This window comes from Cicer arietinum, chromosome 6 (genome assembly GCF_000331145.2).
Source record: "Cicer arietinum cultivar CDC Frontier isolate Library 1 chromosome 6, Cicar.CDCFrontier_v2.0, whole genome shotgun sequence".
NCBI lineage: Eukaryota > Viridiplantae > Streptophyta > Magnoliopsida > Fabales > Fabaceae > Cicer > Cicer arietinum.
This window is the reverse complement of record NC_021165.2, coordinates 37,236,398-37,244,184: the sequence shown is the minus strand read 5'-3', so window position 1 is coordinate 37,244,184 and position 7,787 is coordinate 37,236,398. Positions and strand designations below refer to the sequence as shown.

The 7,787-nt window shown below is 29.8% G+C and overlaps 1 pseudogene; it reads left to right on the top strand.

Annotated features, from left to right (window-relative positions):
- The first annotated feature begins 6,374 nt into the window (after nt 1-6,374).
- Nucleotides 6,375-7,430, top strand: LOC140920721 (uncharacterized; annotated as a pseudogene).
- The last annotated feature ends 357 nt before the right edge of the window (nt 7,431-7,787 follow it).

Below are 7,787 nucleotides of genomic sequence, written 5' to 3'. Positions count from 1 at the left end.
AATTCCTTAGTGATGACCCTTGTATGTGTAGGAGAACTTTGGAAAAAAGACTTTTCCTAATAGGGAACCAAGTTGTGATCCTTCCATTTGTGGGGAGGACAAGTTTCAAGTCTTTGTACACTAATCCATTTGTGGGGAGGACAAGTCAAATAATTTTGTATACTAACTAATGGGTTTTAATTCATTAGTGTTTTGTTAAACTTTATGAATTTTAAAGTAGAGATTTAATTGTGTTTGAACCCATAAGTACCATAAGATGTTGCGATGCAAACTTAGTAGATCAAGGGAGTGTGACATATCTTAAAGTAACTTAAGAAAAGCTACAAGAGGTAAGGGCATCTAGTAACATGCAAAAAAAAATTATACGTATTTGGATTGTTTATATAATTATCGTTTGATTGTAATTGTGTGTACTCCATGGTTGTTGCATATATACTTTGATGTCTTACTTCTATATATTTTATGATACATACATGTTTTAATTCATATGCAAGGTTATATATGTATGTATGAATGTGTATATTATTGTGGACTTGTTTTCTTATGAGAATATGATGTTTTAATCACTATCTAATGAATTTGATTGAAAAAGATGGAAGCTCTTTATATATACATGATATGCTGAAAAAAGGATTTGCTGAATATGTTTGTGGATACATGGGTCTTAGTGGTGATATTTGATAGATACCATAAATTCTTATGAGAATTTGCGTTAGTGGTAGTCTGTGATGGGTGTCATAATCCTTATAGGGATATGATAGTATTGTTTGGAGAGAACCACATATTAGTTTAGTGGTGATTTGTGGGAGACACCACCAACCCTTGTGGAGGAACATTTTAGAAAAATGTGCATTGACATTTAGTAATTTCATTAGGATGTGGTGCATTGTAATTATTTTTTTTTTTTTATGAGATAACATGTTCTTTGGGCATATTTTAATATTGTAATATGACTTTTCAAAATTGTATTTTCCTACGGGCATATGTTATGGCAATAAGCTATAGTTGAACTATTCTATATTTTACATTATACTTCAGATTTTAAAATGTTATGGACAACTCTTAGTGTTATTTTTCGAAATAAGTTTTATTTATAAAAAGCAAAGAAAAAATATCCAGGTTTTTACAAGATGAAAATAATAATAATAATTTTAACATATTTTAAAATTTAGTGTTTAGAAAGTCACTAGTAATACTTTAAAAATTGAGGTGTTTCATTGTCGTTGAGGTTCACAAGTACTTTTACACATCTTCAGGTACCTCTTAAGAACGAAATAGTTGTTGTCAGTATCGGGTTGATATACATTAATCCGAGTTTGTGTCTGATTTGACATAAAGTTTGATTTTAGGATTCTAACTCTTATTGAAATAATATTACATTTTAAATCTTATATCAATTTAAGTGTATCGAACAACTTGATTGATTTACATCAATTCTAACAACTCTCTATTGAGAGGATTCTTTATTTATCTTTTCTCTTGACGTGTTCTAAACGTTTACATAAATCTTCTTAGAGTATTGTCTATTTATTTATTATCGGTTCCTCACTATTTTTGAAATGATTATACTTAAATACTAAAGAATATATCTGTTGGAGATTTTTAATAAGCAATTAAAGCTTGTCAATAGTTTTCTTCATAATTGACTCATATCTTGATTTTAAAATGGCATGAAAACCAAAAGATGAATTTATTAGAGGATCTCATGTTCTTCTTGACTCAGAGGGTAATATTTTTCTACAGTCACAATGCATATTCGTTGATTAGTTAATTATCTTTCTTTATTCGTATGAGGATTTAACTTTTACCAAAGCATTGACTTTAACAAAGGCTTTATTCATAGCTTTCTTATTTGGTCTTGAGTTATTGGATAAACGAAGGTTTTGAATCTTAGTTAACTTTAGTAAGAGGAATATGCTAATTGTAGCATTCTTTTCTTTGGTGATCAGAGGATCAATTCTTGACTTATATTTCTTTTGTCTTCAACGCTTTGACTCAGTACGTAGATTATCAGATTCTTGATGTAATGCTTCTAATTGCTATACCATGACTTACTCTATTAGTAAACATAATTACTTGTTTATTAGGTAATAATTTCTTGCCAAATTTGGAAACAACAAATCCTATTTGTTGATTTCTTTTGAATTTTTTTAGGAAAATTTTTGGAGCAAGAACTCTTACTCCCTTATTTCTTTCGGATTTTCAACACAAACTTTTGAGCAAGAACTCTTATTCCTTGATTTCTTTCAAATTTTCTTTTCAAATTTGGGAGCAACAACTAGTATTTGTTGATTTCTTTCAAAACATTTCAGGCAAAATTTTGAAGCAAGGACTCCTAATCCTTGGTTTCTTTCGAATTTTCAAGCCAAATTTAAGAGCAATGATTCCTATTCCTTGATTTCTTGCAAAATTTCATAGTAAAGAGTTCTATTCCTTGATTTCTTTCGGATTTTCTTGCCAATTTTGGATCCATGACTTTTATTCGTTTATTTTTGGAAAAAATATGGGAGCAAGGACTCATGTTCATAGATTTCTTTTGAATTTTCAATCCTAATTTGGGAGCAAGGACTTCCATTCTTTGATTTCTTTCAATTTTCTATACCATGTTTAAGAGCAAGTCTTTTATTTCTCGGTTTGTTTATGATTTTCAAGCCAATTTTGAGAGCAAGGACTCTTATTCTTTGATTTCTTTCGTATTTCCTGCCCAAATTTTGAAGAGGTCCTATTCCTTTATTTCTCTCAAATTTTCTAGCCTAATTTTTAAGCAAAGACGTTTTTTCCTTGATTTCTTTTGCACTTTTTGCCTAAATTTTTGAAGGACTTATATTTCTTGATTTATTTCAAATTTTCTAGCCAAATTTGGGGCAAAGATTCATATTCCTTGATTTATTTTGGATTTTCTAGTCAAATTTTGTAACAAGTGCTCATTTTCCTTGATTTCTTTCACATTTTTTTTCTCCAATTTTGGGAGCAATCAATCGTATTCCTTGATTTCTCTATGATTTTTATGGCCATATTTGAGATCAATGACTCATATTTCTAGATTTCTTTTAGATTTTCTTTTCATACTATTTAGCAAAGACTTCTCTACTCTTGGATTTCTTTCGGAATTTTGGCCAAAGTTTGAAGCAAAGACCCTTTTTCTTTGATTTCTTAGTGTTTCTTGCCATGTTTGGGAGCAACAAATTTTATTTGTTGATTTCTTTCAAATTTTCTAGCCAAACTTTGGTCCTAGGACTCTTATTTCATTATTTCTTTTGGATATTTTGGATAAAATTTTGACCAAGGACTCATATTTCATGGTTTCTATCAGACTTTCTTGCCAAATTTGGGTGCATCAACTCCTATCTGTTGATGTCTTTCAAAATATTTCAAGCAAAATTTTGGAGTAAGGATTCCTAATCCTTGATTTCTTTTGAAATTTCTGGCAAATCTAGGAGCAAGGACTCCTATTCCTTGATATATTTTTTTAGATTTTCTTGCGAAACTTAGGAGTAAAAACTTCTATTCATTGATTTCTTTCTTATTTTTTGACCAAATTTGAGAGCAATGACTCATATTTGTAGACTTCTATCAAATTTTCTAGTCAAATTTTGGGACTAGGAGTTTTATCCGTACATTTCTTTCGGGTTTTCAAGCAAAATTTTGGAGTAAAGACTCTTATTTCTTGATTTCTTTCAGATTTTCTTGTCAAATTTCAAAGCAATGGCCCTTGTTCTACAATTTCTTTTTTATTTTTGTTGCCTAATTTTGAATCTAGGACTCATATTCCTTGACTTTTTTTTTTTTTTTTTTTCTAACCAAATTTTGGAACAATAACTTCTATTCCTTTTTTTCTCTCCAATATTATCCATCATTCCTAGATTACATAATTGGTTTTACATACTCTTTAATGGAAATTGACTTCTAGAAAATAGTCTGAGAGTCTATTTTACAAGGATGGTTAGACCTCTAGTTTAAAAGTAAATATTAAGCCTATACGGAAATACCTAATTGCAACTGGAGAAATTTTCTCTCCTTTCACATCTATACATTATAATAAAAGCAAGTTTATATTGCGACAAGCGTGACAATTGTCACTTAATTAATGAGAGTGTTTAAGCTAAGCTAATCTTACTATTAGTATTAACTATGCCATTTTCTTTAATTAGTTTAATATGTCTTTAGTACTTGCAATTATAATATATTTTTTCTATTGGTTCTCATAAGTTTTTGTATTTGTCTTTCAAATATAATTTAATTTTAAAATAGTCATTCTATCAACTTTCTGTTGCAAAAACTGTAACACCGTTAAACCTAAATATAATTAAAACCGAAAGAAAAATGTTAGAAAGTCATTTGTACCACGTGCTTTTAAAGGATGTATTTGATTAATGGCTATCATAATCTCTCACCCCCGATGTGCCCATTCATCTTCTTTAACGATGACATAATAGTTAGAAAACAAACTTCTTCAGCTCAAAACATGTTAGGTGAATTGAATCTGTTATGAGAATCAAATCGGTTAAAAACGTTTCATGATTGCTTGAATTTGCAAAGACTTGTGGTTTCATTGCTCCTTCTTCAACAAATGCTCCCAGATACAAAAACTGTTGTACAAAACTTCCTCAATCTTGATGACTACATAAAGTTAATTATATTGGACGTTTATTTTTAAGTTAAAAAATATATATTTTAGTTATATTCAATTTTAACGGTATTATAATTTTGTAATAATATTTGAATTTAAACTAAAAAAAAAATATACGAATACCAAAATAAAAAATGTTATAATTATAAAGATTAAATATATATTTAAATATTTTTAATTTATTAAGTTTTTTGTGATTAATTATTATTTTTGAATTGTTTTTTTATTTATAAATATCCCACATAAACCTTATGCGAGCAAACAAGTAAATCTTTCAAACTTCCCTTTCCAATTTTAGACGGAAAGCAATAAATAAAAAACCTTATATGCATCCAAAGTGTATATATAGCCTTTACGTTATTCGGTTTAGATTCAAATATTGTTACAAATTTGAACTTAAACCAAATAATATTTGAACTTATAAGTGTATAGCCTTTACATTATTTTTCGATTCCAACAAATAAATTGATACATAAAACTCTTTGAGATTCCTTTTCTTTGCTAAATACAAGCCCATTAATTAATTCTATTAATCATTTATTTTTTTAAATTCTCTCACCTTGGAACAACTTTAACCATTGCAAAATTTCTTAGTCCGTCAGCGTAGATTCACGTCAAATCCAGTTTTTTGGCACGTTCACCGTTGGAATTATGTCATGCTCAAATAACGGTTATTTCACGAAGGAACGACACTTCACAATTTAATAATAACAAAATATATTTCTAAATTTATAACAGTTAACGTTTTTTACCATTAATTTGTATATGAAATATATTTTCTTATTAATGGAAATAATTTGATTTTCTTTCTCTTATTTTTTCTTTCACAATTTTTTTCTTTAAGCTTCTATTAACAATATTTTTTACTTATATTTTCATCTTATTATTTCAAAAAAAAAAATGTATTTGTGTCAAATGGATCAAAATCAATATAATCTTCAACAATCTTGGTTGCATTTTATGCAAAGTTATCAACATCCTTTTCAAAATTCTTAATTACCATCATCACCAACCAATCCCAATATATTTTATAGAGAGATTTGTAAAGGGCGTGAACGGGATGTTTGGAGATGAATACCTTTGAAGACTAAACAACAATGATATTCATCGATTATTTCAAATGGGGGAGGCATGCAGTGGCGGAGCTTGACCGAAAACTTTGGGGTGGCCGACGTAAAAATATAATATATAAATTAAATATATAAATAATATTATATAACAAAAATTTAAGTTGAAATAAACACAAAGTGAAATATCAAATAATTTAGAAATTTTAGACATAAAATCAAACACCTTATGTGCAACAAAAAAAACTCAAACACTTCATATAGACATAAAATCAAACATCTTATGTGCGACAAAAAACTCAAACACTTCATATAGATATAAAATCAAACACCTTATGTGCATGTGCGACAAAAAAACTCAAAAACTTCATACAGACATAAAATCAAACACCTTATGTGCGATAAAAAAATTCAAACACTTTATATTGACATAACATCAAACACCTTATGTGCAACACAAAAACTCTAAAAAAAATCAGCACTCTAATTGAAATTCCAAATCAAAATTCCAAACTACAAATCAAAGCTTCAAACTCAACACTAATAATGTAAGCTTTAAATTTCATGCTAACATAAATCAAACCTAACAAAAATCAGCACTAACTAACAAAAATCAGCAATAACAAAATAGAAATTCGAACATTTTGAGAGTTGCAGCAAACAAAGCAGTCAGGCAGATGCGATCTGGAGAGTTGCAGCGAACAGGCCTGAGAGCAGCGAACAGGCCCGAGAGCGACGAACGGGCGGAACGGCTACGGAGGCAGTCAGGCAGAGGCGGCCGCCGCAGGCCCGCAGCGAGCAGAGGCGCATGTTTGTCGTGATTGATTCGTGAATCTGATTATGGAAGAGGGAGAGAGGACGGCTGTAACTTGTAAGCAAGAGGGAGGGAATCAAAGAAGAGAACAGAGAAGGAGAGAGGCTGGATGGAAGAGAGAAGAAGAAAGAGAATTTTTTTTTTTCTTGGGGTGGCCGCGGCCCCCCCCTGTCCTTGAGAAGCTCCGCCACTGGAGGCATGTGGCTTTCCAAGTATGTTAGGTTCTACTGATTGTATGCACTGGGAATGAAAAAATTGTCCGATTGGTTGGAAAAGCCATTTTTGTCGAGGTGGTCATGGTAAATCCACGATCATGCTTGAAGCAGTGGCATCACAAGACTTGTGAGTTTGACATGCATTTTTTGGCTCTACAGGTTCAAACAATGATATTAATGTGTTAAAGCAGTCAAATGTGTTTAACGATGTTTTGGAAGGACACACTCTCAAAGTGAAATATACAGTTAACAGAACTCCATATAATATGTGATATTATCTAGTAGATGGCATCTATCTCAAGTGAGTTACAGTTGTCAAGACAATCCCAATGCCACAAGGAAAGAAGAGAAAACCATTTTTCCAAAAATAAGAATCAACTAGAAAGGATGTGGAGCGAGCATTTAGAGTGCTCCAATCTAGATTTGTAATTATATGCGGTCCAGCTCGTGGTTGACACATGAAAATCCTCAAACATAAAATATATGCATGCATCATATTACATAACATGATCGTTGAGGACGAACGACATGCATATGGTGGCAATTTTGATTACTCTTATAATAACATGGATAATAACGTTTCAACAATTGAAACATCTAATGGTTATCATCATAATCTTGTAACAAGATTTCAAAGGAGAGCAAGTATCCGTGAAAAACAAGGTCATGAACAACTTCAAGCAGATTTAGTAGAGAATATTTGAGAGCGCTTTGGATATGAAAATAACTAAATTGAAATTTATTATTTACTTTTATCATTTTTACTTATTCATGTCATGTATTTGACATTTAATTTTGTTATTCTTATAAAATTTTAATTTCAATTTAATTTTAAATTAAAATTAAAATAATGTATAGTAATATTAATTAAAATATTTAAATTAATATTTTAAGTTGTAATAAAATTAAATATAAATAAAATATATGAATTAAAGTTGTGGAATCTAATATGATTCTTAAGAGTTAAACTATTGAAGTAAAAAATGCGTGACTTTTGCAATGTGAATTAAAGTCGTGGAACCTAATATATATTAAAGTCGTGGAACTTAATATGATATGAT